This window comes from Ochotona princeps, chromosome 5 (assembly GCF_030435755.1).
Source record: "Ochotona princeps isolate mOchPri1 chromosome 5, mOchPri1.hap1, whole genome shotgun sequence".
In the NCBI taxonomy this organism is placed as follows: Eukaryota; Metazoa; Chordata; class Mammalia; order Lagomorpha; family Ochotonidae; genus Ochotona; species Ochotona princeps.
Window position 1 is genome coordinate 37,865,351 of NC_080836.1, and position 26,262 is coordinate 37,891,612.

Below are 26,262 nucleotides of genomic sequence, written 5' to 3' on the forward strand. Positions count from 1 at the left end.
GGTCAATACACAGGTAAACCTTACTATGGAAAAAAAGGCATCGGGAGCCCTCTCCACTGCCTGGGTCATCCAGGATGGGAGAGGAGGTAGACATTGGAAGATACAGTTGTAGGAGGAGGTCCAGGTTAAATGGTGCAAATAGACATTTTCTTTAACAAAAATATTAAAAACAATCATTCACACACTGGGACCAGGGCAAGGAAGAGGAGGTATGTTGGAACTAGTCTGTTTAGAAGGAACGCAGGAGAAGGGGTTGGAGGAGGTGGAGGCCAAGGGAGATGGGAGGGGGCCAAGACTACGGATATGCTTATGCCCACAAACCCCTGTCATCCTGCTCGTCACTCCCCACACCCAGTTAAAATCATCCTAGAAAGAGACTGGCGATGATACCAGAAACTCAGTGTATTTACAGTATGTGCAGTATAAGTCTAATAAATTATCTTTAATTTTTTATTATCCGTAATTTTAGACCATGCTTCTTCTCCTCCTCCTGCCATTATCATGAAAGAAAGAAAGAAAGAAAGAGAAAGAAAGAGAGAAAGAAAGAAAGGAAAGAAAGAAAGAAAGAAAGAAAGAAAGAAAGAAAGAAAGAAAGAAAGAAAGAAAGAAAGAAAGAAAGAAGGAAGGAAAGAAAGAAAAGAAAAGAAATACAGGAGAGGAGCAGACATTATAGTGTCCTGGGTTGAGCTACCACTTGGGAAGATTGCATCCCATTTCAGAATACTGTTGTGAGTCTCACTTACTCCGCTTCTTATCTGGGTTCCTACTATTGTTCCTAGGAAAGCAGCAGTTAATCGGAAACAGGTGGAAGCTTGAGCTCCTGGTTTGAGCCTTACTTGGCCCCAGCTGCTGTGAACATTCAGGGGGTGAATGTTCTTTATCCCTCTCTTTTTCTTTGTCTCTGTCTCTCTCCCTCCCTCCCTACCCCCCTTCCCTCCCTCTTGCTCCCTCTCAGTTTCTCTCTCCCTCAATCTCGCATTTCCCTCTCTCAAACTCTCTGTGTGTCACTCTGCCTATTGAAAAAAAAAATAAGATCTTTAAAAGCATGCATATATAGGACTGTGCTGACTTAAGTACAGAATGAAAAGCAGACACAATCCCTACACAGAGAAAACTTGATGCTTGAGATACTCAAGTAAACTCATTAAAATTAAGACATGAAGGTGCTCTAAATAGTTAAATATGCAGTCTATAGACACACAAGTAACTAAATTCTCTAATGCTTAGAAAAGCATTAGCTAATGAATCGCAGAATTGAATCTTAAACCATGGCAAATTCAAAGAGAATTCTGTAACAAGAGGCTTTGCTTTTGTTTGGGGATTTGAACAATAAATAAAACATCTGAGACCAAACTGGTTACTTCAAAAACACAGTGTCCCAATAGAAATGTTATGGTGAATATTTTCCCAATAGTGTGCAGAGCACCCTTAAATACATTAAATGAGTAATACGCCTCTTTTACACCTTGCCACTGGAATTCCTGGTCATAAAAGAGCTTGTGCCCTTTTGAGTCTTCAATGATTGCATACATTCTCTATAGTACAAGGGTTGCATGATTCTGTCGCATGTTTCTGATTCACTGGAAAATGTTTATGTTTCTGATGAATTTTCTAGCATTTCTTTCCAAAATCCAATGGTGATTCATTGAGCTCCGTACCAAGGAACCTGGGTGATTAGCACTGAAAATTCAGAAGGGAGAAGTTGTCCATTTTGAATGACGCTACTGTAGTCAGATTGGGAGCAGAAGGTATGTAGATTTCAGCATTTTCATTGAAACGCTGTCCAGTAAATATATGAGCATGGTTACACAGAGGTGTAGTTGCAGATTTTGATAGAACAAAGCTGACAAGTACAACTAACTCTTTTCAAAGTTTATTCTCAGTAGGCTCAGTTCTGAGAACAAAACAACAAAAAACCCTGAACTTTGAAATATATCTTTCCCTTTTCTCTTCTTGCACAATATAGTAAGTTCTGTTTTGTTTTCTTAATTATTAACATTACTATTCAATATTTTGTTCTGTTTTGTTGTGGTGCTCAGTTTCAATGACAACAATTAGTAGTAGATGTGTATTTACTTCTCAATGCTGGGAATCAGGGTTTTTTACAGGCACATCCTGTTTTCAGTAATTGGAATTACTACTAAGGAATGAAATTTAACATGAAAAAGCTTTCAAAGGAAGACAAATGGAATTAATAATGCAATTGGGTAATTACGATCCAAATATCCTTTCCTTTTCAATCTCAGATCATTTTGCAACATGAGTGTTATACTTAAAACCTGCTTTCTTATATCATTACAGAATGCTTTTCAAGTTTAGGATAGAATAATTTCTTATTCTGATGACAGTGGCTAGTTCTTTGACTACAGAATTTTCTGGCATAAAACAGCTGATGTCTGAGTGTTTTTACTGTACTCATCTTCACTTAAGATTCAAGTAATCTGAATTATTTGCATGGTTATTTGTATGACAGAAGGTAACATAAATTTATATAGTGAGTATTTATCAAGGATAGAAAAATTTCACATTAAATTCAAAGTAAACACAGAATAATATTGTGGAGAAAACAAGGACAATAATGCCAACTCCATCAGTAATAGAGCCTATTATATATGAAGACATGCTTTTCACATTCATCACTGTTAACATGTACCTTTTGTCATGACTGTGGCCATTCAAGTTGTAGGAATAAACAATAAAAGTTATGGCACTCCACTCCCATATATATATGATATATGTGATATATTCCATATATATTATAAATCTTCATGTATCATAAATCATAAATATAGACATATATAGCATAAATCCTCTGACTTCTCAGACAAAATGCCCCATATCTCTCAAATATGAGTAGAATAAAGAGTACCATTTCTATGTGAAAACCATTTCTCACATACACGGAGAACAATCATGAATATACCTCCATCCTTTATTCTCTGAAAATTGAATCTACTAAAATGAAGTCCAAAACACCATTCCTGTTTTGAAATTGTTGAAAAGTTATCAATAATTACAGATGTTAATGTGCACTTGAAAAATAAGTCAGTTTCCCTTGGAGTCCTGAGGTTAAAATATGGTTAGGGCTTATGCATGATAATAGCAAGTCCTTAGTAGCTGTGGGAGAAGAGGCAGAATCAGATGAAGATGTTGAGGACACGAAATTATAAATATATCTGGAAAGGGGTCGGCCACTGGAGGTGGCAATAAGGTACCACAGGGAAAGTAAAGCTTATCATTGAAGGGTAAGGGTGAGGAAGAGCAGGAGGATATGAGAGGGAGACGAAGAAAGAGGAGAAGGAGAAAAGAAGAAAGAGAAGGGGGAAGGAAAAACACAAGGAAGGAAAGAATGAAGGAAGGGATGAGGAGGAAAACAGAAAGAATGAAGAGGAAGAAGATTTCATGAGCAAATGGAAGAAAAAGCTCCAATGAGTAAATCTATACAGAAAACTTAGTCAAAAATGCAGAAATATCAAATCAGAATGGAACAGACTAAAACCATCAAAATTGATAAGAAAGAACAAGAATCCTTTAAAAAATGAATAGGAATAAGAATTGTTTCATGATTATACCAAATTTTCATAATGCAGGATCCTCTTCTTTTTTCTTACTCTACTTATGAGATTCCTCTAGAAGGATGATTACTTTATCTGCTTTGTGATATGCTTGCTTATTTGTCCAAATATCCAGAATATTAGACCCTAGATGATAGAAGCATTATATACTAGATTCAAATAACTGGGACATTTAACACCATTTGAAAAGAAGTTATTTTGATGAAATCAGATTTATTTTTTTTATGTTGCTCTTATTTTGATATCACATATATTACCCTTTAGTGAATAATGAAGTCATGCAGATTCCTTCCTGTGTGTCTTCTAAGAGTTTTATAGATTTGTCTATAGAACTAAGTACTTGAATTTGTGTTCTTTACATATGTGATATGATGAAGATCCAGTTTGTCTCTTTCTTCGTTTCTGTTCTGACTATCTGATTTTATAAAACAATTATTTATTCTATGGAATGATCAGAGCACACTTTTAAAAATAATTTAAACTTTGTAAATCATTTTTAAAATAATTTGAATTTAGTGAATTATTTATTTCTAGGTATCCTAGTTTATTTCCTTAATTTATGTGCCTAACATTATACCAATATTACACTAATGCTTGTACTGTTCATTTACAGTAATTTTTTAAAATTGTAAACTATGTTTGTTTCAATCCACTTTTTCAAGGTTGTTTTGTCTATTTTTCATCATTTACAATTTCACATGAATTCCAGGATCAGCTTACTAGTTTCTGTAAGAAATTAAAGAATAGTGTTGAATCTGTAGATCAATTTGGGGAGTATAGTGCCAGAAAACATGGTATGTTTTCTAAACCATGAATAGGGGATATTTTCCTATTCATTATATCTTTCCTTAGTTTTTTGTACAATAACTGGATATTTCTAGAATTTACATAGATATACATAAATATATATTTAAATATATCCTATGCATTTTGCCTTTTCACAAATGCATTTCTTACATTCATTTGAGATTCTTCACATGTGTACAGAAATGCAATTGACTTTACATTAATCTTGTGTTTTGCAACCTTCCTGATGTCATTAAAGATTGAGTAGTTTCATAGTGTGTTCTTTATTATTATCTATTTAAGACACCATGTCATCTGCATCTATGAATAACAAAAGTTGTATTTCTTTTCAACCCAACTGTCTATATATATATATATTTTTTTTCTACTTAAATCTTGCAGTTGGTAACTCCAGCACACCACTGAATAGCAGTAGTAAGACTGGACCTTCTTCTGCTGTTGGTCTCACAAGGAGAGAATCGTTTCTTATCGCTATCTGTGATGTTAGCCATGGGGTTTTGTTTGTATCCTTTATTATAGAGAATACTGCATTCTCTTCCTGAATTGGGGAATCCTCTATCCTATAAGTTGTTTTTTTTTTTCTTTTGAAAGATTTGTTTTTATTTGAAAGGTAGATTTTACAGAAATAGGAGAGATGAAGAAGGTCTTCCAGCCACAGGTTTACTCCTCAAATGCCCCTTACAGCCAGAGCTGAGCTGATCCGAAGCTGGGAACCAGAGGCTACTTCCAGTCTTCCCACATGAGTGCAGGACCCCAAGCTCTTGGGCCATCTTAACGATGCCTTCTCAAGGCATAAACTTAGAACTAGATCAGAAATGGAGCAACAGGGGCACTAGCCAGTGCCCATGTGGAATGTTGGTGCCACAGGGCAGAGGATTAGTTTGATATGCCACTGCACCAACCCCTCTCAGACTAATTTTTAAAGTAATGTGGTTTGATGATTTCATTAATATATTATCAAATGTGATCTCGTAAAGTTCCTCCAAGTTAAAAATTTTTAAGCAATAATGTTTGAAGTACTCTCCCACCTTAAGTAAAAAACAAAAAAACACAAAACTAAACAATTGCAAGTATATATAATATCAATTGTGTTACTGACATTATCCTAATTGTAACTAAGGAGTTAAACATTGCCTTATCTCACTCCAACTTTCGTATTACTAGGAGAAGTTTACAGATAGCACATGTATCTTCAGAATCCTTTGATTGATGGGTAGGAGGGTGGGAAAGGCCATAGAAAAAGATGCAAGTAATTGAAAAAGCAAGAAAGTATAGGGGAGAATAGTTAACAATATCTCTCTACAGTCAAGGACAGTGAAAGTAAATGCAGAACCATTGACTAAGTTGGTTTTGCCAAACACTTTTTTTTTCCACTTTTCTACATGCTGTGTCTGTTAAAATTAAAACTTTACACTCTTGAAATGGTGAATTATTATATTCTTTGATCTTTTAGATGTCAAGCCAAGTTAATATGCTATAAATTATATAACATATACATGTTATTCATGATATATAATTTTTATCTGCTTTTTATATGGTTCATTAATATTCTGTTGGGAATTTGTGGACACACTTCATAAGACTATCTCATGAGAAAATCAGATTTTTCTTCTTACAAACCGTTTTTCTCATTTTGCTATCAGGAAAAAATTGGCCTGTCACAGAAAACAACAAATATTTTTACACATCTTTTTTTTTAAGTTTGTGAAAGTCCAAATTAAATATTTTCAAAATGAATTAAACTAAAGAACTAAGCCAATTGGGCCTGGAATTTTCTTGGTGATAATTTTTTAATGATACATTTACTTCATTTTTTGAAAGACAAAGAGATAGGGATAGAAGAAGATCAAAAGATAGAGAAAGAGGAGGAGGGGACAGAGAGAGAGAGAAAAAAAAAATCTTTCCTATGCTGGACACTCTCTAAACGGCACTACAAATCCCCAGTTCCATTTCTTGTGTAAAGACAGTGCTTAAACTTCAAGTCCAGTCCTTTGAGCTTCACATTGTGTGTGGTATCTGTGTATACTCATTGGCTCATAAATGTTTATACCTTTTCTCCTATTAATCTGTTCATTGTCAGCTTGTTGCCACAGACTCAATTAACAATCTTCAGCAGGAAAATCTGAGATTCCCTATAAGAACAACATATAACCTTTCTTCTCTTTCATTCATTCTGCTTTTCTCTTTCTTTTTTTAATGATTTATTTATTTTTTTATTGGAAAGTCAGATTTACAGAGAGAAGGCGAGACAAAGATCTTCCATCTGTTGGTTAACTCCCCAAGTGGCCACCATGGAGCCAATCTGAAGCCAGGAGCTTCTTCCAGGTTTCCCATGTGGGTGCAGGATCCCAAGGCTTTAGGCCATCATCAGTTGCCTTCCCAGCCCACAGCCAGAGAGCTAGAAAGGAAGCAGAACATCTGGGGAAAAAACAGCGCCCATATGGAATTCTCGGTGCATGCAAGGCAAGAACTTTAGCTATTAGGTTTGCACCGGGCCCTCCTTCTCTCTTAGTTTAGCCACTATTGTTGTGGATTGGGATTCAGACTGGAATGCCATATTCCCATATGTGCAACACTTCAATTCCCAGTTGTTCCACTTATTATTTAACTCCCTGCTAATGTGAGTGGAAAGACAATAGAAGTGGGGCTAAATTCTTGGACCCCTGCGCCCAAGTGGGAGACCTGGAAGGAGTTTCAGGCTCCTGTTTTCCACCTGGCTCAGCACTTACCATCACGACCATCTGGGGAGTAAATCAACAGATGGGAAATCTCAGTCTCTCTCTCTTCCTCTTTATACACAACTTATTTCAAATAAACAAATCTTCTCAAATTTGGAGTGGGAAGCCTGGTGCTATGGCTCAATGGTTAAAATCCCATTGTGTAAGGATCACATCTCCACTTCCGATCCAGCTCCCTGCTTGTGGCCTAGGAAGCAGTAAAAGATGGCCAAAAGTCTTGGGACCTTGCATATGAGAACCTGGCACTTGCACAGTGAGGTTTTATCCATTGAACCATCATTCCATACCCTAGGACCTAATTTCATGCCTCTGTATGTATATGTAGAGTTTTTAAAAACCATTGTTGAAAAGACATTGTAGATTCTTAGCACCACTGTCAAAACTCAATTACTTGTATGTAAATAGATTAATTTGGAGGTTATGTATCCTGTTCCACTGATGTATGTGCTACTTTTCATGCCATGTGATTATGTTTTCATTATTATAGCTCTCTGGGAACTAAGTTATGTGTTTCTCCTGCTTCATTTATCTGTCTCAGGATCTGTCTGTCGTTAGTCTTTTATAATGCCATATAATTGTAGAATTTTTTCTCATGGTTTAAATAGTACCAATAATATTTTGAATATAATCGTATTAAAACTATTGATGGTTTAAATAGTTTATACATTTTAGCCAAATTGATTCTTCTAACTTATGATCAAAAGATATTTTTCCAACTTCTGCGTTCTTGATGATTTCCTTCAACAATGATTTATCATTTTCATTGTAGAGATTTTTTATCTCTCACCATACACTAAAATCAAATCTAAATGGATAAAAGATCTAGACCTACATCCAGAAAACTTCAAACTTTTGGAAGAAAATGTTGGAAATGCTCTGCAAGACCTAGGGGTAGGTCCCGACTTCCTAAAAAGGACACCAAAGGCAATAGCAATCAAGACCAGAATAAACAAATGGGACCTCATCAAACTAAGAAGCTTCTGTACAGCAAGGGAAACAATCAAATAAGTAAAAAAGCAGCCCACAGAATGGAAGAAGATCTTTGCGCACTATGTAGGTGATAGAGGGCTAATCTCCAGAATATACAAAGAGCTACAAAACAACCAAAATGCCAAAACAAATAAGCCACTCAAGAAATGGGCACGGGAGATGGGCAGATGTTTCACAAAAGAACAAACCCAAATGGCAAATAAACATATGAAAAAATGCTCAAGTTCCTTGGCAATAAAGGAAATCCAAATTAAAACATCAATGAGGTACCACCTAACGCCAGTAAGACTGGCCCACATGAATAAAAGCACCAGCAACACTTGTTGGCGAGGTTGTGGGGAAAAGGGAACCCTACTCCACTGCTGGTGGGGCTGCAGCCTCTATGGAAATCAGTATGGAGAACATTCAAACAACTAAAACTCAACATACCGTATGATCCAGCAATAGCACTCCTAGGAATATATCCAGAACACTTGTTTTATGAGAAACCAACATGCATTCCTATGTTCATAGCAGCACAATCAGTAATTGCAAAAACATGGAAGCAGCCAAAATGCCCATCAGCAGAGGATTGGATAAGAAAGCTATGGTTCATCTACTCCATGGAATACTACTCAGCTATTAAAAAAAAAAAACAGTTCTTTGTGGCCAAATGGGCCAAACTGGAAACCATAATGCTAAGGGAAATGAGCCAATCCCAAAAGGTTAAATACCACATGTTTGCCTTAATTTAAGATGATATGATGTTATGTATAACATGTTATGTTATGTATGTTATATGTTGTGTATAAACTAAAATTGAAGTGTAGGTGAGGTGGTCACAGAATGTGGTTAAGAACTCTCATTTATTTTTAACATATTGGTTACTCATTACTATGTCAATTAATTCCATAATGATGTAAATTTTTGCTGATGGTATGTTGGAGCTTTTAATTGATCGGGATGATACTCTGCTGGCTCTGTCTTCAAACCAGAGGGTGTCTGCCTAAGAAGCCGTTGAACTTGACTGGACAATAAGATGCTGGGCTCTATATTTGGTATATGCTTGCAATGAGGGAATCTCAACTGAACTTGAGCTGTGGTTATGCAACAAGGTGGAGGAATCCACCATGGTGGGAGGGTGTGGGGAGGGGTGGGGAGAATCCCAGTGCCTATGAAACTATATCACATAATACAATGTAATTAATAAAAAAATATTAAGTTTTTTTATATATATAATTTTAAGAGCACAGTGGCACTTTCCACCCTAAACACCCATAGTTCCACATTTCCTCTTCTTTCACATATTTGGTTGAACTTACTCCTTGTTATTTATTATCCTTTACTGCTTAAATTTTGCTGCTATTTTGAATAGGAATCCTAATACTGATTCCTCTCACAGTGTAATCATTACTGCTATATAAACATTCTACTTGCGTGCGTGTGTGTGTGTGCTTGTTCTGCTATTTTACTCTTTTGGCTTATCTATTCTAACACCTTTTTAATGGAGTATTTAGAATTTTCCATTTACAACATATTTTCTACAAACCTGAGCATTTTGATTCCCTCTTTTTCAATTCCAGTGTGCTTGATTTCTTTCTCCTCCCTAACTGCTTTTGCTAATGCTTCCAATGTTATATTTAGTGAAAGCGGATATTTGTACCTTATTTCAATTCTGAAGGGGAAAGTTTTCATTATTTTCCCCTTTCAATATGGTGCTGCCTGTTTATTTTTCAGATACACCCTTTTCATTTTGAACACTTTGATACATCAACAATTTTAATTTGTGAGTTCTTTTTGTGTTGTGTCATTGGTTTTGTTATCAGAATTATGACCTCATAAAAAGATTTGACTGGATTTAAAACTGCTTAATGATTTTGAAAACTTTGAAAATTTTTGCACTTAGTTTCTTTTTAATTGTTTTCATGCAATTCAATAATAAATCTATCAGATTCTCGGGTTTCTTAATAAATTTGAATTATTGTCTCAATTTAATTGATTGCCCTGGGTCTGTTTGTATTCCTAATAATTTCCCCAATTTAACCTTGGCAGATGCGTGGGTTTATCTATTTTTTGCTTTTAAATAACTGATTTGGTTGATTATTCTATTTTACTCAGGATTTTTTTTACGTATTATCTTAGATATGTACTGAAAAAGTCGTCTTCATCTGTGGGTTGCCTCTTTGGTTTTAAATGATGTCTTCTGCTGAGTAAACTTTTTAAAGTCTAATGCATTTTAGTGTAATAACCTTTTTATCTTTTTTTTTTTAATCATACAGTTCTATAGGCTCCGGGACTTTCTCTACCCTGTCCTATGCCCCGACACTGATTTTCCCTATATTATTACAATAATGCAGTACTTCAAGAGCTGTCACAAGTCCATCATTCTGCTATTAAGTGTATCCTGGCATTTTAGATATAGTCAATCAACAATCTTTTTATGGCATATTTTTATGTTGTGCTTTCTCAGAAATGTTTACCTATATCAATGTTATAAATACATTATCTCGGGCCCGGCGGCGTGGCCTAGCGGCTGAAGTCCTAGCCTTGAATGCCCCGGGATCCCATATAGACGCCAGTTCTAATCCCAGCAGCTCCACTTCCCATCCAGCTCCCTGCTTGTGGCCTGGGAAAGCAGTTGAGGATGGCCCAATGCTTTGGGACCCTGCACCCGCGTGGGAGACCCAGAAGAGGTTCCTGGTTCCCTGCTTCAGATCAGCGCGCACCGCCCATTGCGGCTCATTTGGGGAGTGAATCAATGGACAGAAGATCTTCCTCTCTGTTTCTCTTCCTCTCTGTATATCTGACTTTGTAATAAAAATAAATGAATCTTTAAAAAAATAAATAAATACATTATCTCAATTTTTTTAAACCTAATACTTTGCATTTCACACAAAATACCACACTGTGCTGTTGTGACAATTTCACCATACAATTTGAAATTTAGCAACATATGATTCTCATTTTTGTTCTTTCGGTTTTGCATTTCCTATACACATAGCATCATTTTTATTGTGTATGGATGCATATCTTCATGCATACACCAATGTATGAATCAATCCTAACGTCAAATCAGTAAATTAAAATGACTAACAAAGTCATCTTTGTACTCATCAGCACAAAATATACCTGTGTAGATTTGTTTATGAATGTTTTGGAGAGTAACAGCTGATAGTATGTGAAAAAAAAAAAAAGAAAAGGTGTTCAGTTTTATATTCTTATCTGTGAAATAATGTAAAAGGTTTTGGTGAGCATGGATAAATTCAGGCCAGATTTTGGGTCCAACAACTCCAGTTGAGCACCGTGATAAAGCATTGCCTAGAAAGAATGCTCACGTTACCAGCATCACATACAATTTTACATCAAACACATGCTACTGACTACAGCATGGGACCCTTCCTTAATTGACTTGTGTATAAAGGCTTTATTTCTCCAGCAACAGTATGGGTTTCTTAAAGCCAAGGGACTGCCATGTTTTTTTTCTGCCCCTCATGGCTAGGTTATCCAAACTGTTTTGTGAAATGCTCAACATATCGATAATTGCCTCTCGATTGAATGGCCATTGATGGAGAGCCTGTCGGGTGGCTGCAATCTTGCTGCCAGTGTTTTCTGCTTATTTCCTACCTAGCTTTGGCGGTAGTACTCAATAGAAACAGATTTCTCTGCCAGTCACTTCATTATTATGTTAGATTTCTCATCGGACTGCAAGTGGTCATTTGTGTCAAGGATTCTGCATCAATACGAGAACCATATTGGAAAAACTAGTATTAATACAAAATAAAATCTTTGAAGAATGTGGCCAAATAAGAATGGGGAAAGCAGCTCATAGGTGAAAGACACCTTCGGCTCTCTCCGTACCTACTCAATCTTCCAATCTTATGCTGTGGAATGCTAATCACAAAACAGACATATTGTGATTATCTGTAAACATTAGAGGATACAGCACCAAGCTGTATTGCCTCAACCAGGACTCTGAGCCGTAAACTTGTAAGTACATTAGAAGCCGACACTCAGCAGACTTTGCTGAATTGCTGGCAGCATCAACATCTGATCGATATGCATGTTCACCAGCCAAGCTGACTAGTACATCTGTTCTGTGAAGAAACATACATTCTGCCTCTAGTACAATCAGTGTAATTAAAAATTAACATGCATTAATTGTTAGAGCTGATGTAAACAGCTGATGTTCCACTTAGCACTGTCTTCTGTACATATCATTAGGCAAAGCCAAATATTGTTAAGTAAACAGGCAGTGCTTACAAAAAGGGGAGAAATAGAAAACTAATTCCAACTAAATAAACTGACACTGTATTATAAGTCACATTGAAACAATTAACCAGAGCCAGATTAGGCCCTGGATCTTCAGAGGAAAATGATTATAAAAGTCGCATTTAATTATTTGGAGCTTATTTTAGGAAATGTATTTAGGTGCAATCTGAAATACAGTTGGGGTATGCATGATACAGTAGGAATTCAGAAGCCTGGAAGAAACCCTAGGAAAAGCATGATTGAGGAATGACTTATGACTGTAACCTTCCGTGAGAATACATTCTGCACAGGCTCTCCAGCCACTAGCTGGGGAGACTCACTGAGAAGTCTAATGCGGAAAGAGGTCTGGTATTTTTTTTTCTGTATTTATTTGCATCAGTGCCCTCGTGTCAGTATGAGTTTCAAGCACATCCTGAGAAGTGAATATACATCTCACAATGTAAGCCCTGCCTGATTTTTTAACAATTCTGTCATAGTAAAATGATTTCTGCATCTTGATTCAAAATCCAAGCAAACAATTCTCCCACAGGCAAGTCTTTCAATTGCATAGCTACATTGCCTGGGGCATGCAGCTGCTCCTGGCCCTGCTCTGTCTTCTGCTCCAAGGTTGTCTTTGCACGTGACTTGTCTAACACCCTCAAGTCTCATTTAAAAATAGCATGAATATGAATATTAAGATCATATCTTAAGCTGGTTTCCCATGAATTTGACCAAATGTTATTAAAGTTTCAGTAACTGTAATTTATGAAAGAGAAACCAAAATTTTCAGAAAACTAGAATCCAGTGAAGAAACCAATCTATTTAGAAATCGCTGGGGAAAGCATTGCTATCAATTAGACTGTATTCATTGTTATTCTTTATCATAATAGCAAAGTTATTCTAAAGACAATAATCATATAAATCCTTTAGCATGTATCTGTAAAATAGTGATACTTCTCCTTTTAATGTATAGTGATATTTGAAGTAGTGCTGACATAATATATTCATGATTGTGTTAAATTTGACTGTGAACTGAATTAGTTCATGCATTATAGGAAGATATAAACATACTGAATGCATTCATAACAAGCATTATGTATGTTAAGAACCAAAGCAATCAAAATAAAATCCATAAAAGTTAAATAAGTTACATATATTTAGGACAAGAATATGAAAGCTTATGAGTGATTATATTTTATACCTACTCTTTAAAAAACCATCAGTGTATATTATTTAAGCAAACCTAAGCATGCATTTAAAAAAATTAGTTATTATAGGTAAACTGTGAAAACACTCTACATAACTAAATGATACTTTTATGAAATAGTTGGAATTTATGCAATTCTAAAATTTAATATTATTAACTTATTATCTAAAAGCACAGTTGGTATGCTAGTAAATATATTTTCCTCCTTTTTGTAATTAAAAAATCACTAGACGTCTGTTGAATAAACAATGAGCTAAGCAAAAATAACTAAATGATTTTCTAGCTTACTAAATCTATTAAGATTTTATTAATGCTATATATATATACATATATATATATATATATGCATGTATATGAAAGTCAGAGAGCAAGAGAGAGAGAAATCATCTATCCCTTGATTGACTCTACTTCTACTTCAAGAGCAGGGCCAGAGAAAAGCCAAGATTCTGGAACTCCTTATGGGTCTCCCAAATTGGTGGTAATGGTCCAATACTGGAATCATCTTTCACTACTTTCACAGGCCCATTAGCAAGGGACCAGAACCAGGGCATTTTGTGCTTGAACTAGCATTCAAATGCCAGCTTTGTTGGCTGTTGGTTAAACCACTGTGACACTTAGACAGTCCAAAATAAAATCACCTATTAATGTGTCTTGGAATGCAATTAATACGTTTAATATTGATTTATCTGCTTATCTGTAAATTTTACTATATTATTTCACTCTCTTTCACCTCTTTCATTGTTGCAACAGGTCACAGTCATATTTTCATATCTGTGTATACAATCACAGGAAATTTATGTATACACATAATTGGCAATTAAAATACATTTCATTCTTAAATTCTCTTTAATTCCCAAATCCATTGACAATTTGGGTGGAATGATTTAAAAACCATAATGAAGAAGCTGACAGTCAATTTTGGCTTGAGTACTACATAGCAATATCCAATGTCAACAACACAACTGATCGTGTTGTCTTTTTATTTGTTTTCTAAAAGCTAAAACTTAAAATTCACTCTGAATTTTGTTATCAGTATGTACTAACGTTCATTTGCCCTTGCTTTGAGATATTCACTCCCCTTTTTCATTCTTTGTCCCAAAGTACACATATGGTCTTCTGAAACACCAACTGCAAATTTGACTGTGTTTCTTCAGCCTAATGTGGTGAAATATCGTCCCTCATGGCTTCTCATTGGATTTTCCATTGTGTACGTGTAATGGGATTAAAAGAAGGGGAAAACACACAATATGGGAATAGAGGATTGTATAACACATGATGCAAAAAGCCCATCCGAAGGAAAGGAAAACCTCAGAAGCACACAAAGGGCAGATAACAAGACGTCAATAATCCTTGTGTTTTCATTGTGTTAGCATCTTGATTCGTCAGTCAAGAACTAGACTTTTGTAGCACTATTCATACTAGAGGCCCTCCTCTTCAAATCACAATTAAAATGTACTTTCTATTATTTGCAAAATCGGTGATTGTCACTGTAATGTACCAGAATAGAAACAAGTGACCAATTATAAAGTTCAGCCTATTCTTGTTAGATTTTTACATCCTGCTCTCTAACTACCCATAATTCCATTATTATAGAATTTATCATGCTGACACTTACCATCTAGAAATCTTTTTGTTTTTTACGTTAACATGGGCTTTCCAAAGCTGCTGATCACTTCCCTTCCCAACTGGACTCTGCTTCCGTGTCATGTATTAATTCACACAGCCGACTGAGTGAACGTGATGCAATTTACGTACGTTGAATGTCAGTTTCTTGTTAATCTTTCACAATCCTTGAGATAGAGTCCAAACTCCTGACTGCTAAATGGAAGGGTTTAATAGCTTGCCCCTGTCTCCTCCTCAAGTCTGTACTTTTTCATTTCCTTAGATGTTGCATGAAAATAGAGCATCAACTTTTAATTCCTCTCCTATAAAATAATTTCTAGGCTGTGTTGAATCTGCTTTTAAATTTTCATTTGATTGTCTCTTACCCATTTTCATAGATCTCTTGGAAACCCTATAAGTCTTTGAAACTAGGTTTTTCTCTAATTCCCCATGGTCCAAGAGAAGTATGTCATATTGTAACTATGTTTCAACCAACCGGTTCTTTCCTTTGGCTGTAGGATCCACAGTGATTGGATTTATAACTATTATATGCATTGCAACACTTGATATACGTGAGATCAATAAATATCCCTAGTTAGAGATATTTTATTGTCTTCCCTATTTACTGACATACAAATGCCCAACCATTTGATCTGGGAATCAGAACAGATGAGTCAGTGATGTTTTGCTCAGCTCTATGCCACCTGCCAAGTCTTGAATTAATCTCCTCAGTTCTCAGTTTCCTCATATCAGAAGTTGTATTGAATTCCACTGGTCCAGATCTTTGACATCACCTCTAGCCTTATAATATGCAATCGCTGCAGTTACAAATTGCTAACTTGAGGCACAGCGGTACAAAGCAGCATTCTCACATGTATTAAACACATTTTGTTAAAATTTCCTTTTTACAGAATTTAACTAATGCAGCATTTGGTAATTTCTTCTTCACTTGCTCTTGTTCCGCGTGGACTCCTCTAAACAGGCCCGGTCTCGGCAGCACTGGCTTCACTTCGAACACTTTGCAGAGTCATCCAACTCACCAACGTGCCAGAGTTCCACAGACTCATCTGCATAGTCTTACCTTCCCCTTTGTTTCTCTGTTATCTCTGTTATATAAGTATAGTGGTTTTTTAATAGAGAATAAATTAGTGATTTTCATTGTCTCCAGCATAGAGTTAGATTTATATAACATTTTCAGCTATTATTATCATAAGAGATCAGATACATTTCCATTTACTCTGGGTTGGTCCTTGGATTAATCATTCATTCTCATGAATATTACGGCCTTTCAACTGACTCTTTTGTTTTCAGGCATCCAAATGTTTTCCAAGTTTACTGGATGCCAGATAGCTTCTAATTTATTTAATAACTTTAACAGTTTCTATTATTCTGTTTGAGTAAGCAATATTTTGTTACCAAGCAAAACTGTAGAAAAAGATACCCACATTACCTTTTATTTCCAATTTCTATTTGCTACAGACCCCTCCCCGTTCCATTTATCTCACTATAGTTCTTTCTCTAATGCCTGAATATGGAGTATCAATCATACAGCTTAACTAAAATAGTATGAATGCTTTAAAGGAATGGTAAATTAAATTCTTTTCTCCCCATTTCAACAGCCCTGACCTCAGATTATTGACAGATATAAAGGAAAGTTTTAAACTATAGAGAGTTTTCAAGATTTCAGCGATAACTATGGTACTCCTAGGGACAATTGGTATTGGGGTGTCTTTTTCCTGAAAAAGCTGGATCTTACCATCCAGCACTTCAAAATACATTTCTGTAATGAAGACTCCTGTATTTAACACTTCTGAGGAGGAAGACAGTAAAGGAATCTTGCTTTAAATCATGTCTAGTTTGTAGAATTACAAGAATTCAGCAGAAAAAAACCCACATTCCCTCAATAATCCCTTCTACTCTAACCTCATCCTGTCCTTTTTCCCATTTCCACCCCAGGCAAGATGGCATGAAAAGGCTCAGCAAAAAATATTCGTTTGTAAAAGAAAAACAAATCATTATAGCAACACTCACTGGTCATTCTGCAGCAAATGTGCAATACTCAGATTTTGTATTTTCCTGAAATAACATGCACATTTTAGGCATGAAATTATGATTGTTTGACTGTGAAATGCTGCACCCAAACACCATGTGGCTTTTAGCAGCATATCATCATATCAAGAACTATTTTTACCCTTTGGCGATTTTTCCCGCTCTGGCTCTGAGAGCTAGTCCATACGGTATTTGTGTGTGGCATCAGTGGCAAAGATTTTTCAGAAGAGTGGATTTCTTCATTTAAACAGCCACACTGTGTATTAGCACATAGCAAGGATAGCAGAGAATTCAAACCAGCAATTAAAATAGCCCACTTTCAGGTTCAACTGGCAAAAATAAAGTCATGGTGAGTATGCAGCAGAGAGAGATATATGTGAGAAGGGAATTGGAAATGTTATTGGGTTTTCATTATTTTATTCAGAAAATGATTTAAGTACATATTAGATTTTAGAAAATGAGATGAGTTCATCTGCGTATGTTTAAAAGATTGTGCATTTTCCTTCAATGAGTCTAATCCTAGTGGCAATGAACCTTGTCTGGCATGTCATTTGATAAGAGCAGACAGAAAGTCTTCTAACTCACATATTTACTTGCTTTTCAGAAGCCTGGGCAAAAGAAAAGAGCAACTTCTTGAAAGATTTAAGCACATATTGGTACCCTTCCAGGATGCAGACATGAAGCCATATAAGAAATATTTTGAAAAGACAACCAAAATTAGCCAAACTCTTTAAACTTTCAAAATGCTTGGAGCAAAAGTCTGTTTTAGTTTAATCCAAATTAGTTTGCAGACTTAACTAGAAGGAGAAGCTATGGGAAAAATATGAGCTGGCTTAACGTGTGTGTCTTGTCTATAACTATAAAGTTGGCTTTTGTTTCTTGAAGAGACCAATCTGGTTATGGGGTTTTCCAAACCTGTGATGACATAAAAGTGTAGTGCATGTGATGCTAAACATGGATTCTTATATTCAAAAATTCAATTTTCATTGAAAATAAAACAGAACTATGCCAATGCAGATAACGTTTCTACTACTAACTTTTTTCTAAGAAAATGACAGTGCTATGCTAGAAAGATTAATTAAAGCGGCATTATTTTATATACTCACCCAATATCTATTGTTCGACTTGATTGCTACGTGATTCCAAAGCTGTAGAAATCACTTAGTCGGATCAGACAGGTTAATTATATACTTCTCATATTTACTCTTATAGCTACTTCTTTACATAGAGTCCCAGAACTGTTGCTTTATAATAGAATGTTCCAGGATGTCTATGTATAAACTGACGCATGGCTGTCCATGCAACCTAACTTGTTGCATATGTATTGCAGAGAAATTCCATTTTGTCAGTTGATTTATTGTTAGATCAGAAGAAATAAATGCTTCAACCCCAGTGGGGAAAATTTATGCTGCTACGTTCTACTATGACATTTCAATGTAGGCCAAAAAATAGCTAGGCTTATTTTCTCAAATGAATGAGTTGAAACAATCCTCCCCCCCAAAAAAGTCTGTCAAAATCAGTGCCATTTTATATATTGTACAATATATATTTTATATTGTTTTAATTTTAAGAATTGCTCTTATTTCTCAGTAAGTACAAGCTTCAGTTGAGTTTATGTTTCTCAGAAAAACATTCCAAACCATTTGTTTTCTGAAATGTACCATCCAGATTGAGAAAGAAGATGTTATGAAATAAACGAATGCCTGAAACAATGCATAGCTTCCTGATCCTTGGGTTTGATTGTAGCAGTGTAACTAGCATTGTTCTTTTTGATCACATGTGATAAAACTCTAAACAGTGGCCACAGCAGCTGTGGCAGCACTGAAAAGTAACCATGCTTAAAGGTTTACAGGTTGTGCAAATGCTAAAATCACACTTGAATTTCTCAGTCTTGAAAACCAGCAACTTTGAACACATTTTAGAGAAAATCTATAGGACGCGTAAAGAAATCAAAGATCTTACTACAGATCACAAGTCTAGTATGGGAAGGCAGGAGACTGAAGCAATGCGTTCAGCTTTCGGGCTCACGTGGGATTACTGCACATTCCTGTGCAACTTTCCTCCTACACAGGAAATCAGCCAGCAGTGGACACAAGGATCTGGGTTATCAGAACTGCCTTTATGTTGATTTCCTTTCAAGTTATCATTCTTCCCCATCTTCCCACCATTTTATAAGGAGTCGGGGTGGGAATCCCTATTTAAAACTGGGGGGACAAAAATGTAGGGGAGCTTCCAAAAGAGATAGTTGAATGGTTAACAAGGCTTACAAAAGTTGACTTGAATTTCTGTAGCTGATTAACTTTACCATGTTAAACAGAATAAAGGGCCAGAGAATGTCACATGGGCAAGAAAGTCTATCTAAATCAAAAGCCTCCATTTCCTAAATGAAGCCTCAAGAAGACCTCTTTGACAGAGAAAGACATTCCGTTTCTCTAAAAGTGAACAGCAGCTGAAGTTATTTCAATGTGTTATTCAGCTTTATGCTGTGAAACAACTTACAGTACTCCAATTGTTTACTCACTCAGATACATGAAAAATGTGTACTTAGGAATGCTTTATAAAAAGAAATTCAACAAAGTCTGTCTTATTTAACTACTCTGATTAGAAGGGACAAGCTTTCCATTCTGGCATGGGGTGGCTCGTATCTCATTTCATCCTGTTTCAAATATTACTCATAGTTTATAATGCCAAGCTTGAGCAGGAAAAGAATGATGTGTGTTTTTTTCAAACAAAATACTGTAAAATAACAATAGTAATAATGAGTAAAGAATAAAATAATCTAACTCTTGATTCCATCACATGACAACTAATTTGGAAAAGAAAAAAAAAAAGGAAACCCCATGATGTTATCGCAATTCAATCTTTTAAAAAACTACTTTAAGATTACAAAGGAAGTAAAGTTTAAATCTACCCTGTAGGAGTATGGGTCATCCAAGTACTGGATGACTAAATGACAAAGACTCGAAGAAAATTTCTGTAGGAAATACTGGTGATGGGGGAGAAAAATATTGCTAGGCAGCTGAAAAACAAACCTGACCTTCATAATGACCATTCTGATAGTATAGCAGAGAGTCCCACTGAGACAAAGGCAGTAAAGAAAATAAGAAAAAAAGTCACGAAAGCCTGTTGTATCAGCTGATAAAAGTAAAATGTTTGGTTACTGTCTCCAATAAATTTGTTCCACAAAGAAAGAGAATCTCTTTTGTGAGTAGAATAAGAGACCATTCATCTAAAGTTAAGAATCATATTAGAAAAATATGGTCTCCAACACTACATCACACTCATCTTTTGTTGAAGATGCTGAAGCCCAAATTACCACAGATAGGTGCTTACAGTAGCACAGGATGTAAGTGCCCTGCACTTAAAGAAACAAAGCTTTGATCTCTTAAATATATATTAATTAATTCATGTTTTTGTAGGTCATGAAAATGTGAATATGTTTACAACTAATGTATACATTTTGGGATACCATCTTTTATCTAGTTTCTTTTTTTGTTTATGACCTATTTTTTTTTAATTAATTCTTTAAGAAGCTATTATTAAATGTGTGACCCACATACCATTCTTCTCACTGCTGGACAAGTAGGTTTGGGATTTACATCCAAGTTGGTAACTTAAAAGTCTAAATAAATGAGCAGATCACAGATACAGTGATACTTTTGAGAGAATGCCACATCAAGTATAAAGGTTTTTCATATTTGATTACTTCAAACCCATTGAAGTGTTAGCTGCACAGTAGTTGTGACACATTTTTCCCAACTGTAACATATTTCTCTTCATTCTATCACATTTGTCACTTTAATTATTATTATCTTCATTCATAGAAATTTTATAAGTAACAGAAAAGGTTATGTTACTCCATTCATCATAAAGCTGCAGATCAACACAAAGCAAACTTGAGATTGGGTCATTTTTTTGTGAATTTCATCAGTGCATCAATCCATATTTTATGAAGATTATTTTTGTATAAAAAGTTACCTTAACATTTTTCATTGAAATACTAAAAACACGCTTTCATTTTCAATCATATAGAATAAACCTCAAAGAGTTTGTATGTGTATCTGAGATAGATTTTAAAAAGTGTGAATATAGATTCTCAAAGTTACACTAAATTCATGATACCACAACACAATGCTAATGCTATAGTAATAAAGAGAACAGATTCAATTTGATTTATAGATACAAAAATACTTCTCCTTACTCCTGTCTCTTTCTTTTTTCTTTCTTTTGTTTCTTAATTCTTTTTTTAAATCTTTTTTTTAAGATATATTTATTCTTATTGGAAAGGCGAATATACAGAGAGGAGGAGAGACAGAGAGGAAGCTCTTCCGTCCGATGATTCACTCCCCAAGTGAGCCGCAACGGCCAGTGCACGCCGATCCGAAGCCGTGAACCAAGAACCTCTTCCAGGTCTCCCACACGGATGCAGGGTCCCAAAGCTTTGGGCCGTCCTCGACTGCTTTCCCAGGCCACAAGCAGGGAGCAGGGATCCCGGGGCATTCAAGGCGAGGACTTTAGCCGCTAGGCCATGCCACCAGGCCCTGTTTCTTAATTCTTGAGATAATATATTTCTAATTTGCATTAAATTCAAAGGCTTAATGTGACACCAAATAAAGAGTTCAATAAGTTAAGAGAGTACATACACTCCAACGCTGGCAGCGGCCTTAAAAAGAATTCGGTATGTCCTTTACTCTCATCCGTAAATTATGTAATAGTCATAAGTCACTAAAACTATAGTAATATCTCTGTATTAATCTCCACAAATAATAGAAAAAAGTATTTGTCTTTCAAGGTTTGGTTTATTTGATTATATATCCAGTTATATTCCAGCACCCCATTTTTTATCCCTGAATACCACATTTTCTTTTTCAGTTGTCATATAATAGGCATCTAGGTTGGTTCATATCATAGCTAGTATAAATTGAACTGTATGGACAAAAAGTTACAGGTAGTTCTGCTGCATGGTGCTTTCCTTTCCTTTGAATACATTACCAAGCGTGAGATAGCTGGGCTACATGGCTGATCTACCTTTAGTTGTCTGGGTAATCTTCATATTTCCTTCTGTAATGGTTGTACCATACACTTCCACCAACAGCATAGAGTAACCTTTTCTGTACATCCTCAGCAACATTTTCTATATTCTCCCCAGAGGTTTTTTTTTTTTTTAACTTTTTGAATGAGAGGCATTCTCAGATAAGGTGATCCTTCACTATAGTTTTACCCGCACTTGCCTGATGGTTTGTTATCATGACCATCTCTTTATGTGTCTGTTAGCCTGAGGTAGTTCCTCCTTTGAAAAATACGTATTCATATCAGGGGTCCATTTTTTAACTAGACTATTTGCTTTGTCTTGTTAAATTTATTGAGGTTCTTATAGAATCTGAATCTTAATCTTTTATTTAACATATAGTTTGTAATTATTTTCTCCCATTCTATTGTCTGTCTCTTCAGTTTGTAGATTTTTTTTTACAGTGCTGAAGATTCTTAGCTGTATGTGATCCCGTTTTTGCTTTTATGGTCTGTACTCTTCGGGTCTTAGCCAAGACACCTTTGCCTAAGTCAATGTATGCTGTGTTTCCCTTATGTTTTCTCCTACTAATTTCATGGTCTGGATGTTGGGTTTAGGTCCTTGATCAATTATCAGTTAATTTATGTGTGGGGTGGAAGTGAGATGCTTTCTTTTAAACTTCTCTGTGTGTAAATTCAATGCAATTTGTTGAAAAGTCTGCCTTTCCTCCCGGGAGTGATTTTAGGTCATTGGTCAAAGATTAGTTGCTGTAGATATGTGGATTAATTTTTGGAGTTTTTATTTTGTTCCATCGGTCTACATATTTGCTTTTGTGCCAGTACCAAACTGTTTTTGATTATGACATCACGGTAGTATGTTTTGGAATCTGGTAATGGGCTGTGTCTGGCTTTTCAGAGATATTATGCTTCCATATTCATTTTAGAAGCATTCTTTCTGTATCTAAAATTATTCTTGGTATTGTGATTGGGATCACATTAAATTTGTCAATTGCTTTGAGGGGCAGTGTATGGACATTTTGATGTTACTAATTCTTTTTTTTTAAGATTTATTTATTTTATTACAGTCAGATATACAGAGAGGAGGAGAGACAGAGAGGAAGATCTTCCGTCCGATGATTCACTCCCCAAGTAACTGCAACGGCCAGTGCACGCCGATCCGATGCCGGGAACCAAGAACCTCTTCCAGGTCTCCCACACGGATGCAGGGTCCCAAGGCTTTGGGCCGTCCTCAACTGCTTTCCCAGGCCACAAGCAGGGAGCTGGATGGGAAGTGGAGCTGCTGGGATTAGAACCGGCGTCTATATGGGATCCCGGGGCGTTCAAGGCGAGGACTTTAGCCGCTAGGCCATGCCGCTGGGCCCTGATGTTACTAATTCTTACAGTCTATGAAAACATAAGATTTTTAGATATTTTCTACAATTTTTGTGTATATTTTATTACTTGTATTAGCATTTTCTCATTTTAATTGTAGAGATCTTTAACAGCCTTGGTTAAATTTGTTTCAAGATATTTAAAGTTTATAGCTAGTATGAATGGGAATATTGCTGTAAAGAAGCACTGTTGATGTGTAAAAAACACAATTGATTTTTTTAGATGTTTGCTCTGGATACTGCAACTGTCAGAATTTCTTATGAATTTCAATAGTCTTTTAGTGGAGTCTTTTTGTTCTCCCTATCTAATGGATCATACAGTGTGCTAACAGGGATGGATTGGCCTCCTCCTTTCGTGCTTGTGTAGAGATAGAACTTCTTACTAGAAGTTGTAACAGTACTGTTTCCTGAGGTGCTTCATGGCATGAGAGAGAGGGCAGGGAGGGCGGAAGTCACCCGTGAGCACTTCTTTCTCTTCCTTTTCTTTTTGTATTAACATTCATATTTTAAAAATTTATCTTTCCCCTGAAAAGCTGTACTGCTTTCACTTTCATACACTTAGAAGATTAAAACCTCATCTTATTTATGGATTTTGAAAACTAGTTGTGTAAAAATATTTTTGACAGTTTTAAGGAAAAGTAGCCATCCTCTTTAATTTCCTATTTTTATTATTCAAGCATAATATGAATTTATTAAGACACCACATCTTTTTGGCAGATCAAAATTCTACTGATTCACAAACATACTACATTAAGGTGTTGGCAGAAAATTTATTTTTATGTTTATTCTGAGGAGAAAGTTAAGAATTTCTTTAGCCCAGAAATGTGATGTAATGGCTATGATCCCAAATTGTGATTTTTCTTCTTTTATGCTCTGGATTTAAAGAAAGAACATCAGAATGTCAGACACTTTATTTCTACAAACTGTTTCAAATGGAACAATACGGATTTGTTAGTTTATTTATCTCATAAGATCATTTAGAACTTTGTAATTGCTGATGGTTGTGAAACGTGAAACAAAAGCATCGGGCATGTAAACAGAGCACTCACAAGAATGTACTATGTGCTAGTGCAATAACCATCTCTTGATCAAATCCTAAGAACACACAGAACAGCAAAGTCCTACAGTAGACTGCAGTCAAAAGTAACAAAACACTCCTAAGTTAAAAATTATGCCCATTATTCAGTATAACCCTTTTCTGTCATCAGACTTAGTGAACAATCTTCCTACTTCTGTGTGCATCATCGGGTACAACTTTTGAAGACCCTGAGAGTCAAGAACCATTTCCTTGCTGTGAGAACCATTGTATTGACTCGTATTAGAGATTGAGGACTCAAACTTTTATTTGAAGAGTGTTGATGAGTTTTGGTATTTTATTATGTTTTGCTGGTCTATCAGCCTTTTTATTTCAAGAGTAGGCTTATCTCTAAGTGAGGTGCCAAGGCTTAGTCGAAACCTCAACTTACTTGCATGAAATATAGTTCATGTTATATGAAACAAAACACTTCTTTCAGGTTTATAGCAAAAAGACTGCATAGACTCAAAAGAAAAGGTGTAACAAGCTGAGTTCTTACCCATTGTTTAAACACTACCCTAAGCATTTTGTATTGACAAGTAATGAATTTCCAGAGTAGAACTAAACTGAGCATCTGACACCAAATGTATTTTCAATATGATCAAATTAACTGGTTATATTTTCATTCTTCTCTATTTCCATGATACACTATTAAAAATATTTGTTGAATTGCCTGCTACCCTTGGATAGGGCAGATTTAATTCCATAACACTGTCTACCAAAGGCAACTGTTTAGAGTAAAACTAAAGACAATTTCTTCTTTCTGGAATGAACTACTTCCTGACTATGTGGTGTTTTTTGATTCATTTTGCTTCCTTCTTGAGTCCCATATACTGTGCTTCTAATGATGTCACGTTATGATCTCCCATTGCCTCTCTAATACAGCAGGGTTCTGCTTTCAAAGACAGATGTTGACTCTGTGAATGGTTTTGTTCCTTTCTATCTGGTGCTATTGGCGACTCACAAGTGCTACCTCTACCATTTGTCTACATGATGCTCATCACAGGGTCTGGTCTTTAATAAACTGCTTAAGTTGGGAACTTTTGTGTATATTGATTTTTTTCTGCTAATCTTCTAATTGATGGACTCTTCGTCTTGATTAATCTTCTGCAGCTTCCTGTCACTTCAAAACAACTCGAGTACAATGAACCATGACTGCTTTTCACTCTGAACATCATTTTGTGGATTGTAAAAAAAATAGTTTTCTAACTTAGTTATTCCTGCAGAGAAGACCAGCATTTTCTAAAATTATTCCATAATTTAACATTGCATATAAGAAGTACCAATTACACTTCTTTACTTATGTGTGTGCATATATGTATATTTACATGGATGACAGCTAGATAGATAAATGGTAGAGTACTTACCATACCACAGAAGTATGCACAGATGATCAGAATATGGAAAAATAAGCATAAAACATTATTATGGAGCTTTCAGTAATGACGAAAACCAATAAACAACAAAGCTCTTAGGTAGCTATAAATATCTGTCAGATAATTAAGAATGTTATGGAATAGTGAGTGTAAATTTAGACTGAGGATTTAAGAAGATATCTCTGAGGATGTGATATTTTTACAGTGATCTGAATGAC